The sequence below is a fragment of the Eleginops maclovinus genome, chromosome 22, assembly GCF_036324505.1.
Source record: "Eleginops maclovinus isolate JMC-PN-2008 ecotype Puerto Natales chromosome 22, JC_Emac_rtc_rv5, whole genome shotgun sequence".
In the NCBI taxonomy this organism is placed as follows: Eukaryota; Metazoa; Chordata; class Actinopteri; order Perciformes; family Eleginopidae; genus Eleginops; species Eleginops maclovinus.
In genome coordinates, this window is record NC_086370.1 from 2,990,578 (window position 1) to 3,009,050 (window position 18,473).

An 18,473-nucleotide genomic window follows, 5' to 3' on the forward strand; every position below is an offset into this window, starting at 1 on the left:
ACGCACAATACTTATGTAACACTTTTAAAATATGATTACTTGGTCTAGATTTAAACTATCTTACATTATATTTAAGTAACTAAAACTATGAGTTGGTTAACAGCAATTTTGCTTTGATGTTTTTTGTTCAGATTTCTTTCAGTTAAAGCTTCTTAAAAGCGGAAATTTGCCGCTTTTGCTTTGAATAAAAAGAGTGCTTTCAGTCCTAATACTTTAAGTACATTTTCCTATTTCCTATTAATTCACACTATTTAACCACAAAAAGGGATTCCCACACTACTAAATTAACATTACCTGCTAACATCTGGGGGAAAGCAAACAGACAAATGAAAAAATACATAAAGCAAACGCAAACACTTCAATGACATACTTCAAGGAAACACATATTGTATATTAAATGTAAAAGCCATTGAATAACCTAAAACATTTGACTGTTAAAGGAACCAGTCTACATTGCCCTCTTTTTCTCTTAAGTTATAGTAGCTAATGTTAGCTATATAGCATTAGCCTACTATTCATTTGCTATTTTATATGTAAACAAAAGACTATTGTTGCTTGACAGCATATCGATGCTTTAACATCTTTCTATATCTGTAGAATAAAAAGTGTATTTATATGACGATTGTGGATGCATGTAGGATCTTGTAATATCGTTAGCTAGGTTAGCTTGTAGCAGGAACGTCATGCTAGGGGGCTAGCATGTTCTAGCTAATGGTTGACAAATTGTAATAGTTTACTCAGAAGGCAAACTAATTTACAGCACTGTGTCACATTTAAGTAACTTATTATTATTAATTTAAAGGACTAATGATGGGTAAAATCAAGTAAAGCTATACATATTCTTTTACTTACTGTGTGTATCAGACAATCAGCAGCAGGCAATGTTAACTCCTGTGGATTTTTATATAGCACGGACAACGGTGTTAGTTCTTGGTCAAATTAACTAATTAACGTTATTTGCAGAGCGCTTTTTACAGCAAAAATCTCTCAGTCGTTCTGTAAAAGCACACTAAAACAGGAAATGTTCTCAAAGTAACAGGTATGTCATATGAGTTGAATGTAGGCTGTCCCTCAGCACCACACATTTTACACTTGAAATGCCCTCACAATTATTTATTTTTTTGCCATTGACCAATTATGCAATTTATTGTAATGGAACTTAGAGCAGTACTAATATGATTCTATCCAAGACCGTTGTCTGTGTGGCTTTGTGTGTAAAGTGATTGTTCATTCTTAAATCATACCAGTTTACTGATCATTGTTGTGTCTATGAAAAGAGAAGAAAAAAGAGCCAAGGTGGGAATTATTTTTTTAATGCCCCCCACCCTAGGAGGTTACTATATTTCCCACTGGCTGACTGCTCCATAACCTCGAGTAAAGCCCTGTTTACAGTACACAGCCTGCCTGAACTCTTTGGGAGATAGCTTCAGATATCAACATAAATCAGTGTGCATAATAGCTTACAGGTAAAAAAAAACACTCATAATAACACTAGTTGATGGTGACTAACCAAAATACTAAGCAGTCTATAAACCAGACCCTTGTGAACACTGAACAATCTCTAAAGTGTTCTTATTTTAAATTTGTTGTACTTTTTTTTACTGGATTCTTCAAAATCGGAATTGCAAAATGCACCAGCAACCATCTTCTCAGTTGAAACAAATTGTAATTATTGTAAAAAAGGGGAATAATAATTCAAGTACAAGAAGATACAAAATGTTAAGTGTTATGCAACATTTAATTGTAAAACTGTTGCAAGTGTCCCTTCCATCACACACAATATCATATCATCTATAATCCTTCCCTCTGAAAGCTTCAGATTGGAAAAACATGAAAAATGGGGGACTTTTTCAAAGGCAATTTAGTGATGTTATCTCCCGCACTTCCTTTCCATCAGTCATCCTTCCCATAGAAAGACTGAGGGCTGTGTGGGCAGAAGAAAGACTGGTCATTTGCGGCGGACACCACTTAGCCTGTGAAATGGTCAATGTGGGACGGAGAGGAAGACAAGTAAAGAGGAAGAACAGAGACAGGGGCAGGAGAGGAAGGACGCAGTGTCAGGTTACATGATTAGTTTGTTGATTTAGCAGAGAGGGGGGTTCACTTCCTTAAATGTGAATATGGCTGTAAACACGCCTTTAATGTCTATGTGTAAAATGTTATTATTTCAATATTTTAGTGTTTATTCATTACAATTGTTAAGGCACACTTCACACCAAGTGGAAACTAATTTGGCCTATTGAAGCCATTATGTCAACATTAAGTGTTCTTCGGGGTATGATTAAGCCACAAGCACTCAGGAATCACATGATTGCCCAGGATCAGAGTATTATTGTTGGTATGTCTGTTGGTGAAGCACTTTGATTTAGACTGAAATATCTCATGAACAGAAGGTTTTGTACAGGAATTTAGATAGGATGACCACTTATAACTCAATCCCCTGATTGTTCCTCTATCTCTATCTTTTTACTTTGTTTCAGTTCCACTTCTTAATCAAGACGTATATACTGTGGAAGGGGTGGGGTGAGGGTAGACAAAAACTAAAAAAGAAATAATGAAAATGGAGGAGCTTGTTCAGATTCCAAGCATTCAGGTAAAGTGTAAACAGTTATCCATGGAAATGTAGATCAGTCTTATTGCCCTCCACACATAACATAAATAATACATTTTTCTCAGTTTCTTTAGGCATCTTTATTTTCTTCAGCATCCGAATTAAGTAAATTTGGATTTTGTAATTTTCAGAGGAATTCATTTTTGTTAGTTATTACTGAAAATCTGACTGGATAAACGTCCTGTTTCTATATTATTAAGGAGTCTTTCTGTCCTGCAGCAGAAGCCATCCTTATCTAGGAGTAGAACACTGAGTCAACACAGCTCAGCCCCTCCCCCACTGAGAGTTGATGTTTCACATTCCAGGTGCCCTTCCCCATTGCCAAGGTCCCAACGATCATCTGCAACAAGTCTGCTCTTCACCCTTGCGGGGGGGGGGGGGTGTCATGGGGGGTTTTTACTCTTCACCTGAAACCAACTTACCTCTGGTTTCCATGCTAGGGAAACAAACTCAGAAATAAAATAGAGACATGACTAATATCAGTTTACCTTCAAGACATCACAGTTTCCACTCATTTACCAATAGGGAATAAGACGTTGTGACAATTACACTGAAAAAACTCAAATGCTGACTTTAATGAAATGTATTATGTCAATAGAATACACATAGTTGAAAGCAATACAACTAAGTTGAACCTAATAGTTTTTTCTTTAAACTTAATATTATTGCTTTCAACTAACCTGATACAGTTTTACAAAAAAGAGTTTATCAGTGTAGGGGTGGACTGAGAACTTTTTGATTTAAATACAGATGTGTAAAAAATGAACTAGATTCATTTTACCTTTTTTAAAAGTTACTTATATTATATAATATTATTACACACAATCTAATTGCAAAGATGCTGCTAAAACTACACAAAGAGAAAACAGAAGTCTCTCTAGACCAGACTAACAGCATTACAACAACATGTCCAACACTGTGCAAGGCTGAAATTGACATATTTACTAAATGATAACTTCTTATACACAAGGAAAACGGTTTCATAAACACGTCTTATTCAAATGTAACAAATAACCCACTGACCTTCACTGTGTATCAACTGAGAGACAAAGTTTATTCTGACCGCATCACTTATCTCACTCACTTGTAGTGTTTCTCACACACACACACACACACACACACACACACTCACACACACACACACACACACACACACACACACACACACACACACACACACACACACACACACACACACACACACACACACACACACACACACACAAGCACTGTGTCCTTGTACTATAATAGTGGAATTTAAAACAGGCTCCCAAACTCACGACAAACTTGAATCTGGTTAATTAATAGCGAAATCCAGGAGTGGGAGTCAAGGTGTTGCAGTATCAGGCAAGCCAACAAATAGTGTTGATGTAAAAATCAGGTTTGATTCTCACACAGTGTTACCTAGGAAGAAGAACACAGGCATGTACCCCCTCGAAACCCCCTGACATAGCACCATCAGGTCATAATGTAACTTTCTCCCATGATCAAAAATCCTGAAATGAAATAACCTGTTCATTGTTTTTAAATGCTTATTAGCTAATGTTAGCATGCTAAACCGCTGAACTAAAGTGGCAAAATGTGTTATAGAAACATAACTCTAACCATGTAGCGTAGTCTTTGTGGACATATTGCTGTGCTAACATTAGCATTTAGCTAGTACAGCCTCAAAGACTCTATTTCTCATGTATCGTGAAACAAACTGGTCATGATCAATGAGTAACTGCAGATGAGATCAGGAAACATAAGTAGAATGAAAGCTTTTATGTTACTATTGATCTTTACCAACAGAACACTTGAGCAAAGAAGAAGAAAAACACACAAAAGGTAAACCTATATGTCATTGAATATTCTGTGCCCTGATAAATAGAATAAAAGTAAGTTTCTGAGATCATTTGTCAGGAGTAAACACTGTGCTTTTTTCCTGCCCAGCGGTTTGTTGCCCTTTGTCCCGGCCATTAGCGATGACTGCTGAAGGGTTATCATGTCAATCATTAACTGTCTGTTCAATGCTTCGTAAAATGTAGTATCTGCTGACAGCAGAGAGGAAACTGCTGGAGGATTTAAAAACAAAAGCACCAAGAAAGATTAATATTCAGTCATGAATGAAAAGCAGTGTATGCAATAGAATGTAAGAGTCTTCACATTACCTTAAGATCCGATTTTTGAAGCATTAGAAAGATACCTCTGCAAAAGGCTACACTTGCCTGTAAAATATAGTTGTATTAATACAATACAATACCATATAGTACTTCTCCTTATGGTTTTTAAAAGCTACTATTTCCTAATAATAGCTTAGCATAATGTTGGCAGCTTATACAAAGTTTTCATTTAACCGTGCTTAACAAGGTTAATGCGAGTTAATTTCAGTTGCGTGCATCAAACTGTATCCGCTGTCCCATGGATACGGTATTATTATCTGCAGCATGCTTCTGTATTTGCAGTGTTTTATGTAAATACTACTGTTGTTGGTGATGTTTTGTTATTTGCTTTGTGTTATTCCCACTTGCATGAATAGTTATGAACTGAAACAAACTGTTCTTTGTCAAATAACTGAAGTAATCTGAAATGATTATTATTTTTATTAGGACTGAACAGCCTTGGCAGAGATTTTCTTCTACTTGAGTGTCATTATTTTTGTGAATTATTTTAATGTTGTTGTACTACAATGATTTCCTTCTTGATTCTATTTTTGAGTAACAGTGATATGACAAAACACATATACATCCATTACAAGCTAACCTACAGACACATTTTTGCATGCACAATCTGTTACTGCTTATTTTGCCGTTGTTCGATGCTGTGCGTATTTCCCAAAGTTTGGACGTTACAGATGCCATATCTCTTAGGAAAGCTAATTTAAAGTTACCTTTTGGCAGTTAAAAGTCCAACTTGTGGTGGCAACAGATCAGCTCGATTTTATGGCACAAATACAGACAATCCCAGAACATGTTTACAACACAATTTACAAAGGACCTAATTCCAAACCACACCATTTGCAATATGTTTAACATACACAGTTTCCTTTATTTATGGTAAAAACATTTATTTTGCTATGATAAATAAGGCAATTCATGGGAATTGATCATTAGGTGTACTGAACCAAACACTGTGTGCCTTTTCACTGAGAGGAGTCCAGTGTTTATCTATAGGTCTGCTGCTGACTACAGCACAAAAGCACTTCCATTATCCAGTAACACTACAACACTGCACTTCCTGTTAAAAGCCAATCATCAGCCATTCATAGGCTTTTAGTTCCCATCAAATCTTAATGGCAGCGAGGCGGTTCCTTTTCCGGTTAGAGCTTCACATGTACACTTGCAGTCAGATGATCACCATGCATGCACTCGCAGGCACAAACAACTTCAGCTTTCCAGTGAAAAGCGAGCTCTGATCCACCAGACAAGAGGTTATAGCAGGTGGTGTGTGTGTGTGTGTGTGTGTGTGTGTGTGTGTGTGTGTGTGTGTGTGTGTGTGTGTGTGTGTGTGTGTGTGTGTGTGTGTGTGTGTGTGTGTGTGTGTGTGTGTGTGTGTGTGTTTGTGTGTTTGCATAGGACAGGCCAAATCCTGATTGTTTTTTTCTGGAATGTTGCGCTGTGGTTTCACCTGATGAGCTCCTTCTTTAAGGGCAAACATGTCTTCTGAATCAAGTTTGAGATAAGTTTTATCAATCACTACATCAAATTTGATTTTGCAGCAGGAAAGTACAGATTAATATTTAAAACTGAAATAAGCATTTAAATACAAATAAAGAAATGCATACGAGTAACAGTGGTGGGAAGAGTACAATGTTACTTCCCCTCCAACTCAAATACACACTCAGACATTTAGTCCGCATTTACTCAATTTAGGTCATATTCTTTTACAATAGTTCCATATCATTTTTGATCTGTCTCACACTCAACACATTTCTTGTATTTCAGAAATTACTTTAGTCGGTCATGCATCTGAAGTACTCGTAGATGACCATTACTGTAAAAGGAATATGTAGCATGAACCAAGAGGAAATAAAAAATGTTGTTGAATTATCAAAATGGCATTCACTTCTTATTATATAAAATGAAATAAACCATGATGTTGAAAAATAATATTTTGTATTTTCAGGAATCTCTACATATATATCTGCACCCAGAAAATACAGAAAATATTTTAGGTACAATTAAGAATGACTTCACCAAAAGCAGTCCAAAAGAACTGCCGTTATTAATAACATACAATGAATTGTCAAGCAGAATTTAGGTTCTAATACATTTTAGATAAAGCAAGATCAAGACAATAATAAGACTTTTTAAAAAGGCAAACATCGAAACACAATATTAACTATTAACAATACTATAACTTTAAAGTCGCAGGCAGCGCTTGGCACATGTTTTATTATTCTATAACGAGTATGCAGGGCCGGTTCTGATTACAAGCATCATGTTGACAGAAACATGTTTGATAAAAAACGAGTCGACAGTAAAAAGAAGCTGTGATCAGGGTCAACGCAGAGGTACACTGACTTGAAATTTGTCATGATGAGGTACTTCTTTGCAACTTCCTGTGTGTGTGTGTGTGTGTGTGTGTGTGTGTGTGTGTGTGTGTGTGTGTGTGTGTGTGTGTGTGTGTGTGTGTGTGTGTGTGTGTGTGTGTGTGTGTGTGTGTGATGCCTGAGGTCTGTTGCATCTATGTTCTGATGAGTCTTTCAGTCACGCTGTGGGGGGTGGACTCAGACTGAATTTCTGATAAAAGATCCCTCCCAACATTTCTTGTGGTGGTTGTGGTGGTGGGGGGAGGAGCATCTGAGTCATCCATTGTTATAGATGAATATCAAACCACGGTCTACCATGGTTCAAAGGGGATGAATATTGAAAGAAAAATACCTTTTGGGTGGCTTGTGCTCATCCCAAAAAACTGAAACCCCAGTAAGGTGTCTGTTCTGATATGAATCCCCTTCATTGGCGCGGCAGTAGCCCAGTCTGTCAGGACTTGGCCTGGAATCCCAAAGGTCGCCTTTTGAAGTTCCAATTTGACCCAGAAGTACGGACTGTGGACCGGTAGCTAGAGGGGGGCCAGTTCCTCTCCTGGGCACTGAAGGGGTGTCCTTTAGCAAGGCACTAAACCACCAACTGCTACCTGAAGCCGGAAAGAGTGACAGCCTGTTTGCGCTAACACTAGAACAAAATGCATGTTTGAATATGCATTCAGACCTTATGTGTATAGTTCCTGAGCATAGCTGGGTATTGTAATATGTTTGTTACTGTGTATGTATAGTAAGAGAGTGAACATGCAATAGGATTAATAATCAGTTAAACTTTTGACCATAACGATTCTCAGGCGCCCAAATACACAGTTTTACACAACAACAGTCTAAACTCATATAGCAACTGTTTTACAATGGTTTGGGTTAGAAAAAAAATGACTATCTAGTCTGAACATCACACTAGATGGTTGTTCTTTGTTAGTTAAGATTTCCAAATTCAATGGCTTGGGAGATGGTATGTAGCAAGGAGTCACATGACTCACAGGTTGATTCAGCTATGTGACGTTATCTAATGGAGACAGACTGTTCTGTGAGGACACATGAAGGAGGGGCCAAATATGAGCATATTTGTGTGGCCTTTCCCACACAGACCGTAACCCAGTGACATGCAGGGCTCATTTCCTGTCATGCATTCTGTGAGGGGAACATCTGCTTCTCTTTTTTATTCTGGTGTTTATCCTAAATGATAGCAGAAATATTCACTGGGAGGGAACTGAGAACATAAAGAGACGAAGGTCTGTTTCACCTTTTACATAATAAAAAAGAACAATCACACGAGTTTGGAGTTAGCTTTACATTGTGCAGGGTAAAAGGATGATGCTGTATTTATTTTGTTGTTAAATGATTCCACTAAAAGACCATAAACCAACAATACATTGATCCTAATGACAAGTAGTGAGTGTGTAAACAAAGCATGGAGTATCCTATTCCTCTGTGCCACATCTGTTGCACTAGGGGACTTTTTCCTTCACTCAAATCAACACACACACACACACACACACACACACACACACACACACACACACACACACACACACACACACACACACACACACACACACACACACACAGTTCTGAAAATAACGACAATGTTTTGATTTGTAATATATATCTTATAGCGGGCAAATACTATTTTTGAGAATCCTTTATTAGTCCCACAGCGCGGAAATGTACAGTGTTACAGCAAAAAGTGTCATACAAGGGAAAAAAGCAAGCAATAATAAAGAGTAAGTTAACTTAGAGAAGAAAAGCACACATCAGTTATAGAACAAAATTGAAGACAAATATGAACTCATCGATGGCTAAAGACGAGTAGCAGCTATTTTTAAAAATGAGACATTAAGGATTCGAGACATAAATCTGTTGGGACATTATAAAAATGTGTGTTTATTGCAAAACAGTGTATATATTGCACATTGCGGGTTTATTCACATGATTCCAACAGTCTGTATTGTATAGGTAACTGTGTAAAAACACACACAACAAAACAAAGTTATATTTTTATTTGCACTTTTAAATAAAGATGCCGTGTTTGATGCAGGACTCAGCAAGCAGCCCTGGTCACGTCAGACAGGATGTTCAGTTTTCATGTCTTAATGTCAGCACTGCTCTACTGGATCTGCTGATTAGTTCTGTTTGTTTTCTTCCTTGTGTGACCAGAGTTCAGATGGCTCGGCTTTCCATCAAACACTCTGATGTTGAATGTGAACACCCTTTAGCCTCAGGGGGTTTGCTTTTACTTTAACCTGTGCTGTCATGTTTTCTTGAGCTGTGCATGCTTTAGAAATCCCTCAGTTTACGTATCATGCATCTGGCACTATAGCGTAATATCTAAGGAAGAAGATTGCCCAGCTGGGATTATGTGTTTTTGTCACAACATGGAACATTACTGATTTATACAGAGCAGAAGAATTCCTCTGCATTCCTAATCCCCAAACCCCCCCACTCTAAGCCTGGGAGAGGTGAAGTGTGCCTGAGGACAAGGCCTACCAGCTGTTTACCTCTGAGACCACACCCTACACCTTAACCTGTCTTTGTGTGTGTGTGTGTGTGTGTGTGTGTGTGTGTGTGTGTGTGTGTGTGTGTGTGTGTGTGTGTGTGTGTGTGTGTGTGTGTGTGTGTGTGTGTGTGTGTGTGTGTGTGTGTGTGTTTAACTAGCAGTTTATTGTCACGGCTCAGTGAGTGTAGGTGTGGCTCCTCTTTAGAATTACAGTCATTGACTTTAGACAACACAAATCCAGCTTCAAAACAGAGAGCAGAACACACATTACACTCTTTATCTAGTGTCCCATAGTGCTGCTGAGAGATGATAAAGGAGTCTTTAAATCATCAACTTCTGAATCTTTATTTGCAGTCTGACTGTGTGTGGTCAATGCTTTGTGTTTCTCCCAGAGTGTCCTTCAGGCTCAGACACATCTCTTACCTCTTTTCCACTGAGGTGCCTGATTGGGAACCAGTTTTTCCTGTTTCCTCTGCAGCAGCAGCAGCTCTCAGCCCTTAAAAACTGGTTAAACTGCGGCCCCAAGAATCTGCTCGACCAGCAACCAGGACCAAGAGCCACATATGTCAGAGGCTGGGATGGAGCAACAACAGCTCCTGGCAAGAGAGGAAAGATGTTGCAGAAGCAGTAGCACCAAGATTGCAAAATTGCTCTCACACACACCTTATAAATGTTGCGCAACATTACCCGCATACGTGTGACAGAATATTATTCACCATTCACCATACTTTGAATGACAACCCGTTTGCTATCATATGGTAGCAACAAGTACCTATTTAAAGGTGCCCTATTCTGCTCATTTTCATGTTTCATATCTGTAGTGTCTCTACTGTGACATGTCTCCATGCTTTAACGTTCATAAAGCTCTTTATTTTTCTCATACTGTCTGTGCTGCAGCACCTCTTTTCACCCTCTGTCTGAAACCAGAGCCCAGTCTGCTCTGATTGGTTAGCTGGCCGACTCTGTTGTGGTTGATTAACCTTTTAGAGAAGTTCCGCCCCTTAGACTATCGTGTACAATGTGTTGGAGCGTTCGCCAATAGAAGTGCAAGTGTTACGTAACGATTTATTTGTTTTAAGCCCTTTATATTCATGTTGCATTGTTGGAGGAGCCTGAGACTTCCGATTTTCATTGTCATATCTACACTGTAGCTGCTGTGCACGTGACAATAAAGCCTTGAATCTTGAGATCAGCATGTTACAGAACAAAACAAAGGGGTCCAATTTATGTGTTTCAGGGACGGTGAGGGAGAGATACTCACTCTGGAAGGAGTTTGGATTTTAGCCTTTGCAGACCAGTTAAATTCACAAAAACCTATAGAACACACTACACGGAAGGGAAAACCCAAGAGGCATAATAGAACCTCTTTAAAGCTTTTATGGTGAATAATTATTACGTCATACAACGTGATGTTTTCCTTAGTATATGATCGCATATTCCTAATTAAAGCGCCAAATATAATAAAGGTGTCATTAGTTGACTTCAAAGCTTGTTATTGATCAGTCAGACTGGCTTCACTGCTGTCACTCGAGCTAACAGCCCGGCTGGCGCTGGTCAGCCTCTTTCAAATGCAAATAGAACTAACACACACACACACACACACACACACACACACACACACACACACACACACACACACACACACACACACACACACACACACACACACACACACACACACACACACGTAAAGCGGGAAGATGTCTTATCATGTCCAGTCTTAAAGGTCAGGCAATCTGAGCATGCAGCCGCACACCCACAGGCTTACTGGAACCTGTGGCTGGTTATTCATTATACATGAGGAAGTTCAGCAGAAAATGACAGCCTGCCTTTCAACTGTAACTGCAGCGCTCTTCTTTTACAGTGGAGGCATGAGCAAGCCTCTACCTGCTCTCCTAATCTTAATCCTAGTTCTAATTAATCATTCATTTTTTATTACAAATGTGTTTGTTATTAAAACATTTTTCCGTATACAAACAATTTTCTTTGAGGACATTTCAGAGAAATATTCTGATTAAGTTCCAATAAAATATCATTTCCATGATGCTCACATAATTCACCAGCAACTTTTTCAGCCTGTACTCAGATCTTGTACTCAAATAGAAATACTCAGATCTTGTACTCAAGTAGAAGTACTCAGATATTGTACTCAAGTAGAAGTACTCAGGTTTTGTACTTGAGTAAAGTAGAAGTACTCAGATCTTGTACTCAAGTAGAAGTACTCAGATATTGTACTTGAGTAAAAGTAATAGTACTCAGAACTTGTACTCGAGTAAAAAAGAAGAAGTACTCATATCTTGTTCTTGAGTAAAGTAGAAGTACTCAGATCTTGTACTCAAGTAGAAGTACTCAGAAGTTATACTTGAGTGAAAGTACAAGTACTCAGGTCTTGTTCTTGAGTAGAAGTACTCAGATCTTGTACTCGAGTAGAAGTAATCCGATATTGTTCTTGAGTAAAAGTACAAGTACTATGATCTTGTCCTTGAGTGAAAGTAGAAGTACTCAGATCTTGTACTTGAGTAAAAGTAGAAGTACTCAGATCTTGTTCTTGAGTAGAAGTAGAAGTACTCAGATCTTCTACTCAAGTAGAAGTACTCAGATCTTGTACTTGAGTAAAAGTAGAAGTACTCAGAATTTGTTCTTGAGTAAAAGTACAAGTACTCAGCTCTTGTTCTTGATTAAAAGTAGAAGTACTCAGACCTTGTAATCAAGTAGAAGTACTCAGATCTTGTACTCGAGTAAAAGTACAAGTACTCAGATCTTGTTCTTGATTAAAAGTAGAAGTACTCAGACCTTGTTATCAAGTAGAAGTACTCAGATCTTGTACTCGAGTAAAAGTAGAAGTACACAGACCTTGTAATCAAGTAGAAGTACTCAGATCTTGTACTTGAGTAAAAGTAGAAGTACTCAGATCTTGTACTCGAGTAAAAGGAGAAGTAGTCAGATCTTGTACTCGAGTAAAAGGGGAAGTACTCAGACTGTGTACTCGAGTAGAAGTACTCAGATATTATATTTCAATAAAGGTAGAAGTACTCAGATCTTGTTCTTGAGTAAAAGTAGAAGTACTCAGATCTTGTACTTGAGTAAAAGTAGAAGTACTCAGATTGTGTACTTGAGTAGAAGTACTTAGATATTGTACTTCAATAAAGGTAGAAGTACTCAGGTCTTGTACTTGAGTAAAAGTAGAAGTACCAGAGTGTAGGAATACTCTGTCACAGTAAAAGTCCTGCATTCTAAATGTTCCTCCAGTGAAAGTAGAAAGTACTCTCATCTAAATGTACTTAAAGTAGCGACAGTAAAAGTAGTCATTGTTTGATTGGTCCATTTCAGAATAATATCTCTGATATGTTTTATAATGATTGATCATTAAAGTGTTCTCAGAGCTGGTAAAGGTGCAGCTAGTTTGAATGACTCTGTATACTTGGTATTAAATACATGTAGTGGAGTAAAAGTAAACCATTTATCTCTGAACTGTTGCGGAGTAGAAGTATAAATTAGCATAAAATGGAAATACTCAAGTAAAGTACAAGTACCTCAAAATTGTCCTTCTGTACGGTACTTGATTAAATCTACTTAGCTACTTCCCATCTCTGCATTGATGGAGTCGGAAGAAAAAACTGTAACAAATGTATGAAGGTAGTGCTTCATATAGAAACAGTAAGGTGATAACTCCCAGTGATTTGGAAATATAAGAGTCTAGATCAGGTTAAACAGGTTTCAACTCAATAATACCAAATAAAAACAGAATGACTCATTTATTGTGTTTTTTTCTGACAGTATGATGTATGAAAAGTCCCACACAGGCACATGCCCTCAGTGTGAGGGACTCCAGGGACTTTCTGCTGCTGTGAAACCAAACTGGTGTCTAAGACAAAGTGAAGGCAGCCCAATTTCCCCCTTTGTACAAGGCAGGTGCTACAGGCAGGGTGGGGGTGGTGGGGAGGGGTTCTGACTAGGGGCGTAGCTAGGTAGCTAATAGAACTTTGTGGTCTTGATAAGGGGAGGGGGCACAACTCTCAACAATAATATGAAAAATATATCAATCAATCAAAGTATTAAAAATACCATAACCAGTGACAATTAAATGAAATATTTTCTCTTTGAAAACGTTATTCTTCAAAAAGGAGCATGAGATGTGAATGCCCTTTTTATTTATTTATTTTTTATTTCAAAATGATTTTATTTTTATTTGGGTGGGCTTTAAAACACAATACGCCTAGCTACGCCACTGGTTCTGACGTCCAGTTACACACAGACAGAATGCAGCCTGAATCATCACTCGTTCCAGTTTTGTGTAACATCACTGACTGTTTTTCTGAATCATAATCCTGTTAGGTTTCACGATAAGGAAAAAAACGGTTTCTTTCCTAGAAACTAAACACCACTCTGATTAACCGTCTTTATTATTTGTGTGAGGCAGTCATGGTGAAAATTAAAGCAATATGCACTATTCATATCGTAAGCGCTTCACTCCATCTGCTGGCCCTTCAGAGATAATAACAGCTCTGTTTGTGCACTATAAAATATCCATTATCTTTACCCGTTCTTAAACTGACATTTCTACTGATTTCAAGTATTTTTATTTAACGAACGCTTCATTTTTAAGCAAATGTAACTACTTGAATTACTCATCAGCTTACTTTTCAGCTGTTTTTATATCTAACTCGTTCACTTACACATTCACTCTTTCTTATTCTTCAACTGTAGCTGGAACTGCTTTCATTTCTCAATACTCAGTTTCCCTGAAGTTGTTAGTCATCTTTTTGTGGTCTTTTTATTTTTAGTTTGATGTGGTTCTTTCTCTTTTTTGGGAATTGTTATGCAGACTTGTTTGGTGTTGGGCCTTTTTGGTGGTAATTCTTTACTTTTATAGCTCCTCTAGGTCTTGACGTGTCTCTTTGAGTGACATTTTTCAGGTGAAGGCCATGTCGGGCTGCTGGGCCTTCACCTGGTGGACTCCTTTAGTAATTCATATGGCCGGAAATTCACTGGTTTCCTGAGTAAAGCTCTTCCCATGGGCCCCCCTCTGCCTTGGGCCCCCCCACAGCTGTGGTGTTTTACCCCCCTGTGCGACAGCCCTGGATATATATATCTATATATATCTCACTCTTGCAAGGACATAAGAAAAAGGGAAGCAGGAATATAACATCAACAGGAAGTGATCATCTTTACCCTCAATAAACCCTTGCACACAATCAATGAAGCAAACAATAGTGAGGCTAATTAAAAAAACAAAAACAACCTGCAGATAAATGTGAACAACATGCTGTCTATAAAAAGTATACTTTAAAAATATATATTTGTGCAGGGTTGGATAAGATAAAGTGTCAGGTAGCATTTACCTTTAGTGCAGGTTAAGCTAATTTATAGCACATTAAAATGTACATCTGAAGCTCTTCGGCCTGGTCTTGAATATATTTATAATGTTCAAAGATACTGCCATCAAACAATGGATTAACAGATTAAAACAATTGATTTTTCCCCAGTTATTAATGAGGATTTTCTCAGAATCAGTCCTCAGTAAAGAGTCTCAGTGCTGGGACTGTGTTTCCTCTGACAGGAGGAGATGTCTCATCTCCAGCTGGTGGTGGGGTTGTTTTGTTCAGAGCTCAGTGTAGCAAGACGAACAGACTTCACAGCCGAGGACAGATGTGACTGAAGCAGGCCAACAGGAACTGAAGACTGAGAGGAGGTTCAACTCAGAGAGAAAAACCATGCCCAGCATAAGCCACCCTTAGCTGAGCGGTGCTGACGTGAAGTCATGTGACCGTGCTGTAGTTCCTTTATAGCCTAATGTTAGCTCTCAACTTCAGAAATCATACAAAGGCGTTAAAATGTGGAGATTATCCTGCTTGCTACAAAGCAAATAACAAATATACTGTACATTTATTACATTGAACTTGTTCATCCCTGTTATTTCTGAAGTCTTCTGTTACACCTGTTCATAATTTAATTCAGATTATTTGCTTCATCATAATCTTTTCAATAATAAATTGGTCAAAACTGTTAATTATGAAATCAAGCAAAAATGTCTGATGCAAAATTGAAGCGAAATCATTACGATCTAATAAAGAATTGGTTAAAAACAAAGCAACATTCTTAACAACAAGAAAATTCGTACTTAATAACCTGGATCAGTGATTACAATATTGAGCACAAATCTTTACTGAAAAAAGGGGAACAATTCTTCATTAAAATTACAACGGCTATAAAAAGAAACGATGAGAAAATGTGAATTCCTTCAGTACGAAAATAATCTAAATTCTTTGAAAAAAGTCTAATTCTTAAGAAATAAAAAAATCATGATAACCTATTAATTAAACATCTTGGTGAATAAGTACCATCCCAAATTATAAACAAATAAGCACATTTCTTTTTACATAACAAAGCACTTTACTAATGAATTTGGGGAATGTTCTAGAATAAGCAGAGTTCCTAAAAACAGATAGATTCTAACAAAACACAAACAATTACCTAATAACAAAATGCATAGCAATTCATCTAAAGTAATGAAACCCGAACGATGAAAAGTTCTTACAAAACTGAGAACAAAACACGTGAAATAAGAACATTAAAGAAAAGTAAAAATCTTGTAAATTTGGGAAAATTACAAATATAATCGCTTTTCTCTAAAAAAGCTTATTTTTTCACTTCATATCAAAATCAAACAAAATTCTTCTGAAATAAAATTCTTCAATTACAAAAACATCAGCACTGTTATGAAATAAGAAAAGTCCTGAATTACACAAAGTCTCAAACGATTTACTTTTGTTCAATTCCTACTTTTATATTGTTCAGCTTAACCCGTGACCCACAAGTGACCAAATACCCTCTCTCACTCATAAGATGAGTTGTTGTGAAAAACCTCAGATTTTATCAAATGCAATTTGTCTGATTCATTGAATTTAAAATAAAACCTCAAACACAGACCCTCGATGCGCTCTAGGTCAGTGATTCTTAACCATAGGGCCGCCGCCCAAACTTGGGCCGCCAGCGCCACCTAGAGTTTTGCACCTGTGGGCCGCAAGGGCCGCGGGACTGCATAGGTTATCAACTGAAGACACCAGAGATATGTTATCCATGAGAAGCTCAGTTACAATGCAGCTTTCGACCACATGGTGGCGGTAATGCATCAGTCAGTTGTTTATCAAGCTGCAATATATATATCCAGGGCCGTCGCACAGGGGGGTAAAACACCACAGCTGTGGGGGGGCCCATGGGAAGTTTAGATTATTTTTTTTTTCAAAGTATTTTTTGTTGTTGTTCAACTAAATTTCATGATAAATATCAATCTAAATGCAAGCTTAACGTATTTGTTTTAATAAATTGTATGGTATATTATTCCAAAAAAGTAAAATCTGCTGTCACTACACTATTGTGAACACCCCTTGAGAAAAGCGCAAGATGGTTCAGTCCACACGGTCGGAGTTTGGCAATTGCACCTTGATGGTGACTCGGTGTCGGTGATATGCATGATGTCAGAGCGTAAAAAATTTAAGTCTGGTTCTCAAAAGAGAAAGGAGATAAAAGACAGGGAGAGGAGGCAAATTGAATGAAGTCAAGTTCTGACGAACTTCTTTGCAAAGAAAGGTGAGCACAAACGTTTAAACACACACGATGAAACGGCATTATTAGGTGCCATACGTCCTCCGTTATCGTTGCTGGGTCAATCTTACTATTCGGTGCCATTTCAGCATGGTAACTTTCAATCAAAAAATACAAAATGTTTGATGTTTTTAACATTTCATCTGAAAGAGGGATTTTCAAACTATAAGAAAAATGTATTGGTCCAGCTGTGGAGATCGTATTGAAACGCAGGAGACGTTCATTACAGTTCAGCACACGAATGCGTGTCTCGTTTAATCACACAGTCAAAGTTAACAAAACAAGATGGCGCTGTCCTGACCAACAAGCATGGGGCTCCACGTCATCATAAACACAGATTAATTAAAGGGACCACGATCCCTTTTTACAGTTGTACTTTCAAGCATAAACCAACGGTCATACTTACAGGCATGAAACAACAGTGTGTAGAACCACACTTTAGAAGGAGGTGAATTATGTGTATTACAGTCACTACACAGCTATGGATATTATACTGTAATGTTTTTTTACCAAATTCTTCACACATGACGTAAGCCAAATGTCCACCCTGTTATGGGACATTCTCATTCCTCTTGATAACTGTTTTGAATGCACAGTTTTAGTAATATTTACATTTTCTAAGAGCTACAATGTCCCTCATTTCACCCTGCAAGGATATTTTCAGAAAGTATGCATAAACAAGCATTATATTGAAAGAGGCCATGTTCAGTTTAAGGCACAATGTAATTTCAACACATTTCTTTTAGATTTAAAAGGAATATAAATGGAATTTGAACCCATTTTTAAGTACATTTATTTTTGCTGATTCATTCCCTTCAAATAACCACAGAGACATGCATTACATTTGTTGATTTGATTTAATTAACATAAAAAACACACACAGGTAACAGGATGGACAGAGGAGAAACAGGGTGGACAGGAAGTAACAGGGTGGACATCAAACCAGTGAACAACAAACATTCAAGAAACATTTAGCACCTCTCAACAAACTCATGTAGATGCATGTCCACATTGAACAAACTCTCTGTACACCAAAAATCACTCACACCTCTCACCTCTCAACTATGCAACAACAAGACAGACAGAGACAGACACAGACGGAGACAGTTATGGAACAGACCAGCAACCCATGTGTTTTCCAACAAAATCCCACACCATCTTCTCCAGCTGAACTGACCTCTTATTCAGAGGTTGTGGCTCTTTCATTAGACACACAACCTGGTCATCCCTGTACC